Source organism: Canis lupus, chromosome 10, assembly GCF_048164855.1.
Source record: "Canis lupus baileyi chromosome 10, mCanLup2.hap1, whole genome shotgun sequence".
In the NCBI taxonomy this organism is placed as follows: Eukaryota; Metazoa; Chordata; class Mammalia; order Carnivora; family Canidae; genus Canis; species Canis lupus.
This window is the reverse complement of record NC_132847.1, coordinates 34,680,219-34,697,317: the sequence shown is the minus strand read 5'-3', so window position 1 is coordinate 34,697,317 and position 17,099 is coordinate 34,680,219. Positions and strand designations below refer to the sequence as shown.

The 17,099-nt window shown below is 36.0% G+C and overlaps 1 long non-coding RNA gene across 2 annotated transcripts in view; it reads left to right on the top strand.

Annotated features, from left to right (window-relative positions):
- Positions 1–17,099, top strand: part of LOC140640912 (uncharacterized) — a 123,795-nt gene that overhangs the window by 93,337 nt on the left and 13,359 nt on the right. Inside the window, exon 2 of one of the 2 annotated variants that reach the window (XR_012037512.1) lies at positions 16,524–16,593. The exons of the other annotated variant lie outside the window; for it this stretch is intronic. This is a non-coding gene — a long non-coding RNA (uncharacterized lncRNA). The remainder of the gene's footprint in view (positions 1–16,523; positions 16,594–17,099) is intronic. 2 annotated transcript variants of the gene reach the window in all.

Here is a 17,099-nt window from a genome sequence, read left to right as displayed (position 1 = left end):
TCAGTGTCAAGCGGGGAAGGTGAGATTTTCCAGTTGTAGTTATATACATCATTATAATACACACACACACACACACACACACACACATATGGTTTTATATGTATACATATATATGGTTATATTTTATCCCCAAAGTTTTGTTGTTTTCATACCTACAAATGGGCTGCTAGGGCTTTCACTGCAGAACATATATTTTTGGTAAGCCCACACTGAGTTACTGCTTCTAACATTATTGGGAAATTCAATTACAAGTGAGGGAGTGATAAAAACTAAAATAGAGATAAAAAAAAAGAAAAGAAATGCATTCGTGATTCACTTATATTCAATCATTAAGGGACATTAGGATTTCTAGATGGCTAGTCTCATTCTCTGCTTTTTATTTCATATTATCACTCCCTTCCAGCATGGGGCCAATATTTGAGACTGAATCTGGCCCTTGGTGGACCCCAGATCTGAAAAGAAGTAGAAATTAATTATTTAGTTCACAAGGTGATGGTCCTAAAAAACACTGGCAATGGAGGAGCAAAGCAATCATGAAAGGGTGCTATATGAAAGCTTGTGCAATAATCAGGGTTGGGTAGAAGGGTTTATGACCTTTTGGTCAGTGAGACTGCTCCTTGCCAGTGCCAAGGGCATGGCAATTTCATAAGGGAAAAAAGCCTAAGTTGTCCTGCCATTCCAGAAGATAAAAGGCAGCTAAGCTGAGAATGCCATTGCTCAACCTCTTCTCTCTTTTTGTGATTTTCCTGTACCCAACCACGTGTAAGAGCTGATTTTGAGGTAGCTGACCAGCAGTTCCATGATAAACTTTGGCTGTGGTAGTTCAAATATTCAATGTGTATTTTAGAACATTGCTAAGTTGACTTAAATTCCATCACGTTCTATCAAAAACTCTTCATATTTGTCTTGAGATTGTGAGTCAATGATGGCTCCGAGGGGTCGGTTGAAGAGATGTAGTCATAGGTGTCTGAGATGCTATAGCATCCCCAAACAGGTGTGGTCACTCTGCTACAACAGGAACCAATCATTTGATAGCTGTGTAGAAATTTGGAGCAGAAACACTTCTTACTTTCATTCTCACTTTCTCAGTCCATTTTGGTTTTGTGCTAGAGATGATTTACAGGGTAGTGGGATCCTGAAAAGGTGAGTCTTGATTGCTTGTATGCGGGTTGTTACAACTCCTTTGCAAGAAAATCTCCTTGCAAACAAAGTGTTCACTAACTTACCTCAAATTTCAAAACACCTGATGTGACTATATCTGGGGTGAGTTAAAAAAACTGTTGGTATACCTGTGAATTGGTAAAATTCTAGAGGGCCAGTGATGATGTTTTAAAATCAGGCATACCATTAGACTCAGCAATTCATTCTCTAGGAATTTATCTCTAAAAAGGTCATCAGCAATAGACAGAGAGATTTATTTATAATTATGTCCATTACCAAATCCAGAGAGAAAACAACCGAGCTAGCAAAAGTTGCTACATAAAAGTCTGGCAATGAGGAACTAGTTAAATAAATTATGTAGGACCACAGCTTGGACAACTCTACAATCAAAAAAAAGGAGGTGATAGCAGAATACTCAAAATGGAGAGGATAATATTACCAATGTATTGTTAACTGAAAAAAAAAACTAAAAAAATGCAGGTTTCAGCAACATATATATATGTGTGTATACACCTATGTGTAAATACATGGCATACATATACATGTATAGAGATCTATAAACCAGTTATAAAATATATATGTTTATTTATCAAATAATGAAGCTGTACTGTGGAATGAGATTGTGAGGGGTTTTAATTTAATGTCTATGTTTTTCTATTAATTTAAATTAATTATAAAAAGAACTTAGAATATCACTTTTAAAGTTTCTTTTTAATGCTTTCTATTTTATTCTTAACTGTTTATGCAAACCTTTTATAACAAGTAGGGTCTTTCTAACCCTAAGAAATTAAGTAGAATATTTTTGAAGTGAATCCCAGATGTTTTAAGAAGTAAAAATGTCATTTATTGAGTATGTCTATATCTTAATTATAGGGACTCTTCTAGGGAACCTTTGTGAATACTAAATATTAAAATCCTAACTCTATACAGTGTCTATAATATTATCATTCTCTGGCTACTTTGTGGCAGATTTGCATTATACCTCCCCCATAATAAAGTATGTGGCACAGTATAATTTTGGAATAACTCCTTTAAGTAGAGAGCAAAGACAAACTTTAGAGACTGGGCAGAGTTATTGCCTGACACAATGTGGAAAAACAATCAAAGCAACTACATGTGACTTTTATGAAATGAGTTCTCTGTATTTTTCATATATGACCTAGCAAAATTATATTCTCCACAGCATTACTGCTGAACTTAAAAACAAACAAACAAACAAACAGAAAACCCTTTACCATTCAATTTCAAATATATTAACTAGAAAAGAATTCAATACATGAATGTTCAGGAACACTTTAGCTTGATTTGTGTTGTGCCATATTGGCTTGAAGATAACTGGGTAGCAGGTATTGAGATAAAAGACAGTATTATGGGAAAGAGTCAAGGCCAACGCTAGAGTGTGGGGACTTGGTTGGAAGAGCCCTGTGTCGGGAGAGATAGATGAGTCTCTGGGTATGTGTATCTGGGCATGTGGGAGGGAGACAAGGTTGAGAGGTGATGGGTCATTAAGTATAACTGCGGGTACCACATAATTTTTCCCTGTGGCCGCCCCTGAATGCACATGTCTTCCACATTAAAGGTTTGCCAAAAATCTCTTGATGACTAAAATCTCTACGTCCCAGTCTGTATGAAGGATTTCTTAACCCACAAGAAAATTGCATTAAGTCCTAACTCAGTGAACTTGTAACCCTTGTTAATACCCATTTCTTAATCATTAGAAGAGCACCTTAAATTGGATTATTTTCAGTCCTTGTGTAAGAACTGTAGTAACATATAAAAGGCCACAGAGTTAATTCATTTCTTCAATATGCTATCAACGCCAGACAGATTCTTCAGGCATTTGGGTCAGGGATTCAGTAAAAGAATGGTTTAGTTGATATATAACCTGGCATTACATCATTCCGAATTGTGTATGAATAGGGATTATAAAAAAAGGTTTGTTAGTTTGCTGGAATGTAGCCTCCGTTTTATAGAACTTAAGTTTCCTGGTGTAATGCAATATCTTTGCTTTGTATTATAGCAGCATTCCTAATTATGTAAGCGTACTTTGTTTAAAACAGTGTATAAAGGCCAAACCATATTTGACTAAGAAGGCTGACATTGCACATTATTTAAAAAGGCATTTAAATATAGCTATAGAAATAAGAAAAAGACGCAGGAAAGGATTACAGAAAGTCGTATTTCACTCTTTTATTCCATTTCCCTATGTCTGACATCAAGGCTCTTCCCTTCTTTACTCTTTCGCTCTCCAGCTAAACTTTCCATTGAGTTTCCCATGAACATTTGTTTCCAGTTTCATCCAGAATTATATTTTAGTTTCTTCTGCTTCTATTTCAATGACAAAGAAAAAATATATGGAAATTTCAGGCTGTAAATATTAATTTTAAGAATCCTCTCCCTGTTCCCTTTTGCCATAGCTCTTCCAATTTTTTCTCCCTCATTTTTGTCCCATTTCTCCTTCTTGACCTATCTTTGCTGCTGTCTTCTCTCTCCGTCCCCTTTTTCCTCCCTCCATTCTCTCTCTCTCTCCCTCTTTTTTCTAGAAATGAGTGATGTCCTTGTGCTGACTAAAGTAGATTTAATGTTGTTTCCTTTTAATAATGTTAGGTAGCACTCACTGAGTACTTAGTCTGCGTGTCATCAGGTTCACAACTCTAGGAGGTGCTAAAGTTGTGCTCGTATTACAATTTGTGGCTTAGCTAACTTTTGCAATTTTCCCATGACCACACAGTGAGGAGTTGTGTTTTATCTGAAGATAAACACTCTTCTGTCTAACTCCAGAGTCCATATGCTTAATCATTATCGAATGTTTTCTCCACTTTTAATCAAAGTCCCTGTGATCAGGTCCTTTCCTTCTCCTTGGTTGTAGCTCTTTGCAGATCTGCCCTAAACCAGAGAGCCGTGTATCCTTGTCACACAGCATCACTTTCTCCCTCTTTTACCTATTCAGAGTCCTGTTCTTATGTTCATTGAAGCTTATAGAACAAATCCATTAAATCCAGTAGGGGATGTCAGATTCTTATTTTATAGTAAGGAAAATAGAGGTTCTTGGTTGGCAGAAGAAAGCTCAGCCAGTCCTAGGATTTGTTTCTCAGAAAATAGATCCTGTGCTCTCTGTGTTTTGCTATCTTGCATCATCTGTAAGTGGATATGGGCGACCTTCCTCTAGTCTTCTTTAAGATCCTACAAGGAGCAGATACACCACTTCTATACGGATCAGGCAAAAATGCACACCTCTGCCTTTGATCTCTAATTTATAACTTCATGTAAGGCTGAACAATAACCAAAAATTCTAACAACCACCATCTTGTTTTATCCCCACAATGTGACAATTTTACCAGGAGTTTATGTGTCCTTTTAGTAGCTTAGGAAACATAAGTACCTAAAGATGGTGAGTAACTTAATGAAAATAATAATTTAACATCTTAAGTACCTTCCCTATGCTCTGAACAGAACTCGAGGTTTGCTTATCTCTAATACAATTCTTTTTATTACCTCATGCTACATAAAATCATCATGTCTAAAATTAAATTAGACAGTTTCCTCAAACTAGCTGTTTTCTGTACTTCTTCATTTAAATGAGTAGCACCACAACTTTTAAGGTTAACCTCTCTCACTAGTTAGAATTTTAGGCATATTTACTATGCCTCTATCTTTTTCACTCCTATGTTCAGTTAATCATCAAGCCCTACTGATTTTTTTCAATAAAAATATTTTCTATTTTGGTGACATGGCTATATTGTTCAGGTTCATCATTCCATGGTTACATTATCCCAATCAAATTTAAACTGATTTTCCTTCCTTATGTTTCCTTCCTCATCTGCCTTGCATGATGCTTTTTCTAAGTAGTTTTTCTAAAAATGTTTTTCATCATCTTGAGAACCTGTAATGGCTCCATTGCCTCTAGTCTCAATTCTGAATTATTCATTCTAACTGCACACTATGACCTCCATAGCATGAAAAATGTCTTTCTTATTCAACATAATGTCCTGTACCATCATAAAGCAAATTTCTTATTCCAGTTAGAATAACTTCCACAGTTTCACATATATATACACACTCGCACACTGCCAGTTTCAACCACTCTGCCTTTGCTGATAATGTCCTTCTGGCCTAGAATTCCCTACTTTTTTCTTATATCTGAGTCTATTCTTCAATATCTCGAACCATCTCTCTTGCCTTTCAATTCACCTTCCCTTTCTACTTTTCTTCATCAAACATTGCTATTTCTATGTTGAATATTGTGCTAGGACAAAAACAAAAGACACATGTGAAAAACACATAATCCTTGTGCTTAAGGAACTCATAGTCAATGCATCCAGAATGCCTGCAATGTAACCTCATACAAATGTTGCCCTGTGGTTGCTTCATTCTGTGAATTCACACTCTACTAACAATTGTCATGATTTTAATGATAATCAGGAAAACAAATCAGTAGTACACCCATTGTGCAAAACAAAGCATCTGGCTTTGAAATTCTAAAAGAAATCTTATATGATTCCTGATCAAGAGACTTATGATTTATTTGGGAAAGCAGTTATATATTAATAAATTTTGAAATTCAAACATGTATACAATAATTGACTAAATGTGACACAAATAAAAAGTGATCAAGGTAGGAAATTATGGGCTTGAAAGTTCAGGAAAGACTTTACAGACTAAATGGGACTTTAGTTTTTTGTTTTGTTTTGAAAAAAAAAAGTACAACTACCATAATGGCTAGATGGGAGCAAGATGTTTCATAACATTTGATTCTATATTGTCTTCCAGTGCATTCTAATTCCTTTATGGCTGTGAGTTCTGACTCACCAACTTCCTGGTAGGCTTCTCCAGGATGGTGTGTGTATCATATGTTTGTTTATATCTCCTAAGGTGTACAGAATGACTTGGGCAATAAAAGGTTGAAAGTAGATTGTGTATAAGCATTACACTAAACAGGCAATAATATTGTGAAATTAAGTTTATCACCATCAAGTTACGCATTCTTTTTGTAACTCACCCAAGTTGTATAATTTCGAGGAACACCGATGCGTAATGAGTAAAATAACCTATCAAGTATCTTTTGGTAATGTTAGAAGAATCCTCAGTATGACCTAAGATCAAAACACTCACATCTTCCCATTTTCCATTAAGATTCTTTGGAGATGTCTGTGAAAGATTATTATTTGCTTTTTAAATACATCTATCAGCTTTCAAAAGCATTCACTGATTTTTTTTTTTTTTTGCCTCCTCATATATACAGGCAGATCTAGTAGAGGCTGGCAACAATAGCTCTATTCTTAGTTACACTGTTTGCCTTCATTAAATATTTCTTAGGCAAAGATGTTCTCAAAACGTTATTCTGTGAGCAATGCTCATGAACACAGTAAAAAAAAAAAAAAAAAAAAAAAAAAGGAGAAAGGTCCAAATTGGGAAGAATTGAATAAAATTTCAGAGTAACTGTGTTTTATCCTATGCTCTCTTGTTCATTAACTGTGGGTTTGTTACAAATTGTTTAACGTTTCTGATTACAATTTTTATTATTCCTAAAAACAAGTTAATAATACCTAGGATTTATAGGATTGTTTGGAGAGTTAAATTGATTTTACTTAATGATCTTGTTTAAGAAAGGTAACTTTTATTTCATATCAGAATGTTTTTTCTCCATGAAAGTAAAGTGGTTAACACATAAAATCCCCCACTGTGCCCCCCTCTGAAATTAGGAATTCTGTGGTAATTCATTTTTAAAAAGATGACAAACACAGTCTCACCAGTTTTTCCACAATATAAAGGATGAGAAGACCTTCTAGGTTCTCTCTGAACAAGGTTTGGGAAGTGGCTTGCCAAGGATGTGATTCATTTGATTTGGTCTTATTTCTGTATGCTTAGAAGCACACAGAATGAGTGAAACTTCTTTAAATGGGCAAGGCACACAGTGTGAGGCCCACAGAGCTGATAACATGATATAAGGTAGCAGAGCAAATACTGAGGACTGAAGATTATTGCCAGAGCATTCTCAGAAACTGTGGCATGGACTCTGTTGTCATAATAATCTAGCCACTGTTTGTGTTTTGTTTGATTTCTGTAACAGAAACCACCATCTACTATGCTATGTGTTTCTGTGTGCGTGTGCATACGTGCATGTAAGACGGAAAGAAATGACAGCGCATTAAGCATCATATTTCTGCCATTTGTGACACAGCATCAGACAGATTCTGTCTCATTTCACTGCCATAGGATTGGGAAGTGGAACAAAGGGAGATTAAACCTGAAGGTTTTCTACTATCACGCTCTAGTTCATACCTTGCTTTCTTTCAGGTCATATAGAGTGTTTGAGAGGTGAAATAGAGGATATGAAAAGAAAAAAACAACTTGTATTTAGAGTCAGTCATCCTTGCTCTTTTATACTGATAGTAATTTCATGTATTATTCATATTTTTACTTAAAAACTACTGAGTGCTGATCTAAAGAGGAGTATGTAGAAAAGTTGGCATATATATATATTTGCAAAGGAAAAGTTTGTTAGTTCCTAAAGAAATACAAAACATGGAGATGTATGTAAAATCAGTTTCCAGGGGCACCTGGTCAGTTAAGCATTCGACTCTTGCTTGATTTCAGCTGAGGTCATGATTTCAGGGTCGTGAGACTGAGCCACACATTGGGCCCTGCGCTCAGCGTGGAGCCTACTTAAAATCCTCTCTCTCCTTCTCCCTCTGCCACTCCAGCTCATACTCTCTCCCTCTCTCTCAATAAAAAAAAATAGATACATATAAATACATGCATACATAAATATATACAGACATAAAATTAATGTTCAATTTGCAGCTACTCAGAAAAGTCTTGCTTCAGAAAATAAGACTGGTTTTGTGTCAAAGAATATCATCCTGTCTATTTAGGGCTAGAAAAGAGTGTCCCAGTAGATATTTATTAAATCTTCAATGTGGCTGAACTAGCTTGCAAAAAGTATTGATTAAATAAAACATGTCTTGATTTCTATACACATGGGCATACATGTAATTTTTAAAGACTTGGAATTTAGTGATATTTCTGCCATGAACCTCTTCCTTACATAATTACTACTACCTTATCATAACTTACTAGGTGCCAGACATTTATATACCTTATCTCAATTGTTCTTCAAATGGTTGTTATAATCCCATTTAACAAATGAGAACAGCACATCCCAGAGAGATAAAGTAACTTGCACAGGGTCACTTAGAATCCACCCACTTCTGTTTGAATCCAAACCCATCTCAAATATGACACCAAAATCCTGGTTAATGGGTAGGTCACATGGCTTAAAGGGTAAGGCTGATATATGTATTTGTTTGCATATATTTTTCTGCTTACATACATGTAGTGCCTTGGGCCACAATTTATTCCAGTCTTTGTTACTCCACAGGATACAAAACAAACTAAAAACACAAAAATTGTGGTGTGTGTGTGTGTGTGTGTGTGTGTGAACAGGGGAGGGAGAGAAACAGAAACTGTCCTCAAAATTATCCTCTGCTAATCCTTTTGATAGAAATGAAGAAAAAATAAAGAAGTTTTAAAAAGTGATGTTTTTAAACAAAAAAGTTTGAGGTAAATGCAGTTTAAAGCCTAATTCTAAAAAAAAAAAAAAAAAAAAAAAAAAAAAGCCTAATTCTGTGAAAGGTAGTTGGAATTTGTGGCATTAAGAATCTATCATGTAGTCCTCACAGGAACAGGAAAAACAATTCAACAAACTCTTCCAGAGAGTTGCTTTTTCAATAAGCAACATTTGTGCATTTTATGATAGAAATTATATGATATAATGGTATTCATGAATTTGAGGATTTGTAAAAGCCACAGAATATATCCCTCCCAGCTGACAAGAGTCTATTAAAACGTTTCCCAAAATATGCTATGTGTACACTAGCTCACAATGTTAATGGGCTCACAATGTTAATGTTAATACGTGAAAAGAAGAGTTTAGTAGTTTAATCAATTTGGGGAAAATTTTTGCCAAAAATAGATTTCTTTACTGCAGAGCCAATCAGAGCCTTTTATATGGTCACATAAAATTTAGATTTCCAAGGAGGATATAGTTTATAGCTTTTCCTAAACTTATATAGCCATGGGCTCCCTTTTTTTTAGACACCTTTTTTTAAAGATTTTATTTTATTTTTATTTATTTATTTTTAAAGAGTTTATTTATTTATTCATGAAATACACACGGAGAGAGAGGCAGAGACATAGGCAGAGGGAGAAGCAGGCTCCTTGCAAGGAGCCTGATGTGGGACTTGATCCTGGATCCTGGGATCATGCTCTGAGCCGAAGGCAGACGCTCAACCACTGAGCCACTCAGGCGCCCCAAGATTTTATTTACTTATTCATGAAAGACAGAGAAAGAGAGGCAGAGACACAGGCAGAGGGAGAAGCAGGCTCCCTGAAGGGAGCCCGATGTAGGACATGATCCCTGGACTCCAGAATCACCACCTGAACCAAAGGCAGATGCTCAACCCCTGAGCCACCCGGGTGCCCTTCTTAGAAACCTTTGTAAGACTATTGTTCTACATAAAACACTTTGTGAAATACTTTGCAACAGTTGAAGTAAAAATGTATAACACTCATATGTAATCAATTAGAGGGTGCAATGGATCTTTTCTGTGTACTTGTAAGACTGTTAATATGACTGAAGAATAGGAAATATTTTATAAAACATTACAAATCATTATTATATTGTCATTACACACAGCTTGTGAAGAGTTTCTGTGCACGCAGTCTGAGTAAGTAAATTAGAGACACATTTTAAGGAAATTTAATAAATCTTTTTTTGTAATAAATCTTTTGTTTCTCATTTCTCTATCTGATTTTACAAGTGTTTTGAAGCTTAGAATATGTGGGCAACAAAATGTACAAATTTGTCTGTCACACACTCATAGGGACCCCCTTCTCTAATTAAACAAGATAAAATACTGTCTCACTCACTTTCAATCCTTTATATTAGCAGAAGGGATTTTCTCAGGGGTGCCTCTGCCTCATACTAGTCCCTCCTTTCAAGTGTCAGCATGCTAGAAAATCTAGAATTAAGATGAAGGAGCAACCTGTTTTGACAAGCTTATTTAAATGGGAATGCTCCCTGAAGGAGTATGACTTTAGCAGTTCAGTATGATTTCATTTATCCTAATGACCTCCCACCTCCACTCACTTATGCAAGGGAGCTAGCAGGCCTGAGGATCTGATAATTCTGGTCAGTTAGATAGCTAGAACTAAGCGTGGAAGAGGACAGGAAGAGGAACTGCAGGCAGAGGCAGAGTGAGGCAGGCAACTGAAGACCTCTCTTCTACTTAAACGCTGACTTAGGACCAGAAGAGTGCTAGTATTCAGATGGTGGGTTCTTTGGCTACAGTGTGCACAAAGAATGAAATAGCATTGTTTACAAAAGGGTAAAAGGGTGTCCAGTTGGGGGTGTAAGTCATTTTCCTCTGATGAACTTGAAAAAGCAAGATCAAAGCATCCTCAGACAATAACTACTATTGCCAGAAGACAGGTAATAGATAAGAAACAGTCACTGGACCAGGAGAGAAATGTCTTGTCTGGTTTAGACATTTCTATAATGAGAAATGGTTCAAAAGGAAACATTTAATAAATCCCTAAAAGGCAGTGAGGGTAGAATTGAGTGGGAGGCCATGAGGCACAAATCCAGGAGTTGGGTGAATTTATCTAACAGCCTCAGTAGAACTAAAGTTGAGTGAAGAACAAGGATGGTTAATTTGATGTTTTGCCAGTTTAGTGGGATTAAATTTCAAAAAATAAGCAAGTGGTTGGGAGTAGGGGATCCCTGGGTGGCTCAGCGGTTTAGCGCCTGCCTTTGGCCTGGGGCGCGATCCTGGAGTCCCGGGATCGAGTCCCGCGTCAGGCTCCCGGCATGGATCCTGCTTCTCCCTCTGCCTGGGTTTCTGCCTCTCTCTCTCTCTCTCTCTCTCTCTAAAGAATAAATAAATCTTTAAAAAAAATAAAAATAAAGTGTTAAAAAAAAAAAAGAGGTTGGGAGTACTGGCAAAAGGAAGGTTAAGAGGATCAGCTACAGGTCCTAGTTTAGAAAGAAGGGACTGAAAACAGATAAAGTTCCTGAACCACAGAATCAGAGATTTTCAGATCTTCCAGAAGAGAAACTGAAAGCCTAGAAAGTCACTTCTCAAAGGGACAATTGGAGGCAGGCAAAAAATATCTCTGTCTATGTTTCTGCCTCCATTCTATGTTGCCTCTCATAGAAGATTCTTAATACTCTTTGAATCCCTTGTGACACAAAGCTGAGGATTCTAAGAGAGCACTCAACCAAAAAATGAAAGAATGAACAAAAGAAAGAAGTATATGATGCAATATATACATCAAATGTGTATATATAGATACATTCACACCAAAAATAGAATCCTAAAATTTCATCAGATTCATAGGCTCTCCAGCTTATTGGTGACTCTTATTTGCTCCAAGAAACAGGTCCTAACAGCTGACTCAGTCATGGAAAGTGTGCAATAGAGCATGGGACTCAAGCCTTGACTCTTTGGACAGAAGACCTCAAAAGAGTGCCTCTGAAAGCAGGAGAGTGGTGGAGAGACTGAATAGAGGAGATGGCCTGTGAGAACAATCCCATGAAATGCAGATAAACTCTTGTGCTCAATCCTAAACCAGGGGTGGATTTGAAGCTAAACCACATATCAAATACTTTGAGAACTGAACTTACAGGTAGACCACAGCCCAGGTCTCACACTGACCTCTGGGTGATGGTGACATGGGAAAAATGTAGATGGTATGATAAAGGCTTTGGGTGGTGAACTGATATTGGAACTGTAGTCCACAGAATGTGAGTCAAAATATGCCAAAAATGGAGCTGGCCTACAAAAACAACAGCAGAAACAACTACAACAAATCAACATTCTCTTTTGGATTTAAGCAGATAGCATAGGTTGAAAGTAAAAGGATAGAAAAAGACGCATTTCAAACACCAATGAAAAAAATACTAATGTGTTGTATCAGACAAAAAAGGCTTCAGAGCAAGGAAAACCGCCAAGAATAAAGAGGAGTATGATGTAATGATAAAACAGTCAATTCACCAAGAAGACCTAACAGTTCTAAATGTGTATGGTCTTAATAAAACTTACAGATACATGAAGCAAAAACTGATAGAACTGAAACAAGAAATAGACAAATCTACAATTACATAAGGCTGTGAAGATCTCAATACTTCTCTCAGTGTTTGATGAAAAAAGTTAACAGTAAATCAGCCAGTATAAAGAACTCAACAACACAATCATCCAGTTGGATCTACTTGATATTCGTAGGATGTTTTACCCAACATTAGAATATACATTCTTTTTTGAGTGTCCATGAAACATTCATCAAGGTAGACCAAAGCCCATGTCATAAAACAAACCTTAACAAATGTTAAAGAATTGAATCCACACAAGGTATATTCTCTGACAACAATATGATTAAACTGAAATCAATAACAGAAAACCTGGAAAATCCCCAAATAAAAGCATTCTTATAAATAATTCATGAAATCAAAGGTGAAGGCTTCAGGGAAATTAGAAAAGGTTTTGACCTGAGCTAAAATATAAATATAATAGATGAAAATGTATAGAATGAAGCTATATTAGGTGCTCTGAAGGAAACCCATAGCATTAAATGCTTTTATTAAAAAAGAAGAAAAGTCTTTAATGAACAATTTAAATTTTTATCTTAAAAAACTAGAAAATGAAGAGCAATAATCATCCAAAGAATTGTAAAGAAATAAACAATCAGGGATCCCTGGGTAGCTCAGCGGAGGGATCCCTGGGTGGCTCAGCAGTTTAGCGCCTGCCTTTGGCCCAGGGCGCGATCCTGGAGTCTCAGGATCAAGTCCCACTTCGGGCTCCCTGCATGGAGCCTGCTTCTCCCTCTGCCTGTGTCTCTGCCTCTCTCTCCCCCCACCATGTCTATCATGAATAAATAAATAAAATCTTAAAAAAAAAAGAAATAAACAATCAAGGTAAGGTCAAAAATAAATAGAAAACAAAAAAGAGAGAGAGAGAGAAAATCAATGAAATCAAAATCTGTTTCTCATAAAGGATTATGAGAGGTTGTTAAACCTCTATCTGAAATGACCTCATAACCTCATAAAGGTTGTTAAACCTCTATCTGAAACGGAGACAAAATTATCACTATCAAGAATAAAAGAGGGATGTTATTAAGACATTAAAATAGTGATAAGGAAATACCAAGAACATACACTTAATGATGTAAATGAAGTGGATCAATTAATTCCTTGAAAGCCAGAAAATACTAAATTCACCAACGAAGTAGATAACATGAATAAACCTATGTCTATGAGAGAAATTGAATTTATAGTATAACATTTTCCCAAAAGGAAATCTCCAGTCCCAGATGGTTAGTGATGAATTCTACCAAACTTTCAAAGAAGGAATAGCACCAATTCTATACCAATATTTTCCAGGAAATTAAGAGAAAGTACTTCTAAGCTTATCTTACAAAGGCAAAATTACCCCAATGCCAAAAAACAGTACAAGAAAAGAGAACTAGATACCAATTTCCCTCATGAACATAGCCACAAAAATCCTTAACACAGTATTAGCAATTCAAATTTAGCAAATATAAAAAGAATAGTAGGTAACAACCAAGTGAGTCTCATCCTGGGATGTAAGACTAATTCGACATTTGAAAAACATTTTATGTAATTAATCATATTAACAGACTAAAAAAGTAAACCACATGTTTATAACTATTCATCATGCAAAAACAGTATTTGATAGAATTTAAAATGTATTCATTAAAAGAAAAACCAGGAAACTAGGGAAAGAAACAAACTTTTATTTATTTATTTATTAAAAGATTTTATTTATGAGAGACATGAGGGTCACACACAGAGAGAGAAGGCAGAGACATAGGCAGAAGGAGAAGCAGGCTCCATGCAGGGAGCCCGATGTGGGACTTGATCCCGGGACTCTGGGATCATGCCCTGAGCTGGAAGGCAGATGCTTAACCACTGAGCCACCCAGGCATCCCAAGAAGGGAACTTTAAAAAAAAAGACATTTACTTACCTATTTTACTGAAAGAGAGAGAGAGAGAGCAGGAGAGGGGCAGAGGGGGAAGGAGAGAGCAAATCCGAAGCCGACTCTTCCTGAGCACAGGGCTGGATGTGGGACTCAGTCTCACGACCCCAAGATCATGACCTGATATGAAATCAAGAGTTGGACACTCAACTGAATGAGCCACCCAGGTGCCCCAGAAGAGAACTTCTTTAAGGTGATAAAGGGCATCTACATAACACCCTTAGCTAACATCATATTTTCATGATGAAAGGCCAAATTACTTAGATTTTGAACAAGGCAAGATGTCTACCCTTTCCCTGGATGTTTAGCTTTGTGCCAGAAGTCTTAGCCAGGGTATTAGGGAAAGAAAAGAGAGAGAGAGAGAAGGTGTAGAAAGAAATAATGGAAAGAAAGAAAGAAGAAAGAAAGAAAGAAAGAAAGAAAGAAAGAAAGAAAGAAAGAAAGAAAAGAAAGAAAAGAAAAAAGAAAAAAGAAAAGAAAAGAAAAGAAAAGAAAAGAAAAGAAAAGAAAAGAAAAGACACATAGGAAGGGAAAATTAAAATAGTTCCTCTTTTCATATGGGCTACATAGAAAATACCAAAGAATACAGAATAAAACTCCTGGAACTAATAAGCGTATTTAAGAAGTCTTACTACACAGTGTTAACATTTAAAAAAATCATTTTTCTTTATACTATCAATGAATAATTGACAATTACAATTAAGATATCTTTTGTGGAGGCTCCAAATAGGAAAATACTCAAGGATAAATCTAACAAAATGGGCAGGATCTGTCTGTCCAAAACTACAAAATATTGATTTTAAAAAAGAAGGAAAAAAGAATACCCAAGTAAATGGAAAGACATGCAGGGCTCATGAGTTAGAATTTCAACATAGTTAAGATACCAATTCTTCCCAGACTGATTTATAGTTTTGATATAATATGAATCAAAATACCAACATGATTTTTTTGACATTTAGATAAACTGAATCTAAGCTGTACACTTTTATAATTTTTGTTCAGGGAGAAACCAGCCATCATCTAGGTTGTAAGGCTACCTTGAGTTTACCATGTGTGGCCAGGGAGTGATGTTGACCAGCCCTGAGAAATTATAGCTGTCCTAGCCTAGGCTTGGACATGTCATCTTGCATATTTTAGTCCAAAAGACCCTACAAACACCCCAAGCGTATGTCCCAAATTGAGCCATCCCAGTCATCTCTAGCTATTCAAACCACCCAGGTAAAACCTCAGATATCATGGAGCTCAAGTAGTCTTTTACTTATGTGACAGAAGAAGCAGAAGTTCTTTCTTTCAATTTTATAAACAAACATTTGTTGAGTAATAGTTATATGCCAGGTACTATGTTAAGTGTTTTCTATCGTTATTTCCATTAATCCATAAACCCTATGTAGTAATCACTATTATCACCATGCTATCATTTTATAGATGAGGAAACTGAGATATAGATAAGACTATATGTTTTCCTCAAAATTGCCACTTATTTGGTAGATTGAACTACTTTTGCCAAACACTATTCCAAATTCTCTTCCTAATGGAAGGTTATATATTCTGCTCTAGTAAACTCAGGAGTGGCCATTAGTAACGTGGGTAATACTCAGAGGAAGAAGCTTCAAGAGGGTATGGTTTCACATGTCTCTTTGTCTCAGTGACGGGCAATATTCCAACTACAGGCTACTTTACTAACTTGATTCCCATAACGATGACATCAATTCATCCAAGATGAGTCTTGTCATGTGAATGTAACCACTGCGATTTTCCAGATCACTCTGAACCCAGCCTGTCCTCACTGATATTTTCACACAGCTACTAACTAGCAGAATTGGAACTCCACTTATTTATTGGTTTACTTTCTTTTCAGAATCTCAAATAGCATGCTAGAAGAACTTTAATTTAGAAAACAGTAGGCTATACACAATAAACTTCTTTGAGAAGATATACCTCAAATGTCCTAGTACAATCATTATTTCAATCTCTTTATAAAAAGAAGCTTCAGGTTATACACTAGGTGAAATTACAAATGTTTCTTGTTCTTTCAAGGGAGTTTTTTCCTCCATTATATGATATAGGAAGATGGTTAAAGTTTCTAAAGCAAATGATTAGGCTGTGAGATCTTGTAAAAAAAAAAACACATGAAATAATAATAAATACAAAATAATAAAAAATAAATGTACTTTTGGGTAAGGTGGAAGAGATTTAAAATTTAAACTATCATAAAATTCATATTCTTTCAGTCAGAAAATCTATTCTTGTGTTTGTTGTTTTAACTCAACTGAGGTGTAAAAGAAGTTTATATTTATGCTTTCCAGAAGCTCATGTTAAGAAGGCTATGTGCAGGCAGGAGAGAAAAGTATAAGATGATTAATCAGAGGAATACAGGTAAGTGACGTATCTATTACCAATATGCCGTGGGAACATTGAGGAGGGGATATCAAACACTGATGAGATCAAGAAAAGCTTCGTCTGACATGAACAGTTTCTCAGACATTAGGAGAAGGGCATTATGAGCAAGGATCATAGCATATGCAGATCTCTGGAAGCGAGAAAAGTCTGGGATTTTCTGGGAAAAGGTATTTCAGAATTGTTGAGGCCCAAGTGTCTGTCAGGGAGTGGTAGGAGATGAGCCACAAACCACAGCTAGTAAAGCAGCACTAAAGGAATTGCCATATGAATCAAAGCTAACTCACCATTTTCCTGGCTCTCTGAATCATCCCAGTGTTACAGAGTTTCCTTATTCTGTGTAATAAACAGCCTTTGTCTATGAGAAGGAAATGCACTTCACTCAGTCTATTATGACTGGCTTTTTCTGGAGGATGAGAGAGGGTTTATAGTATCGATACAAAGTAAAAACTGCTTACTTTACATTTCTCTTAAAAATAAATAAG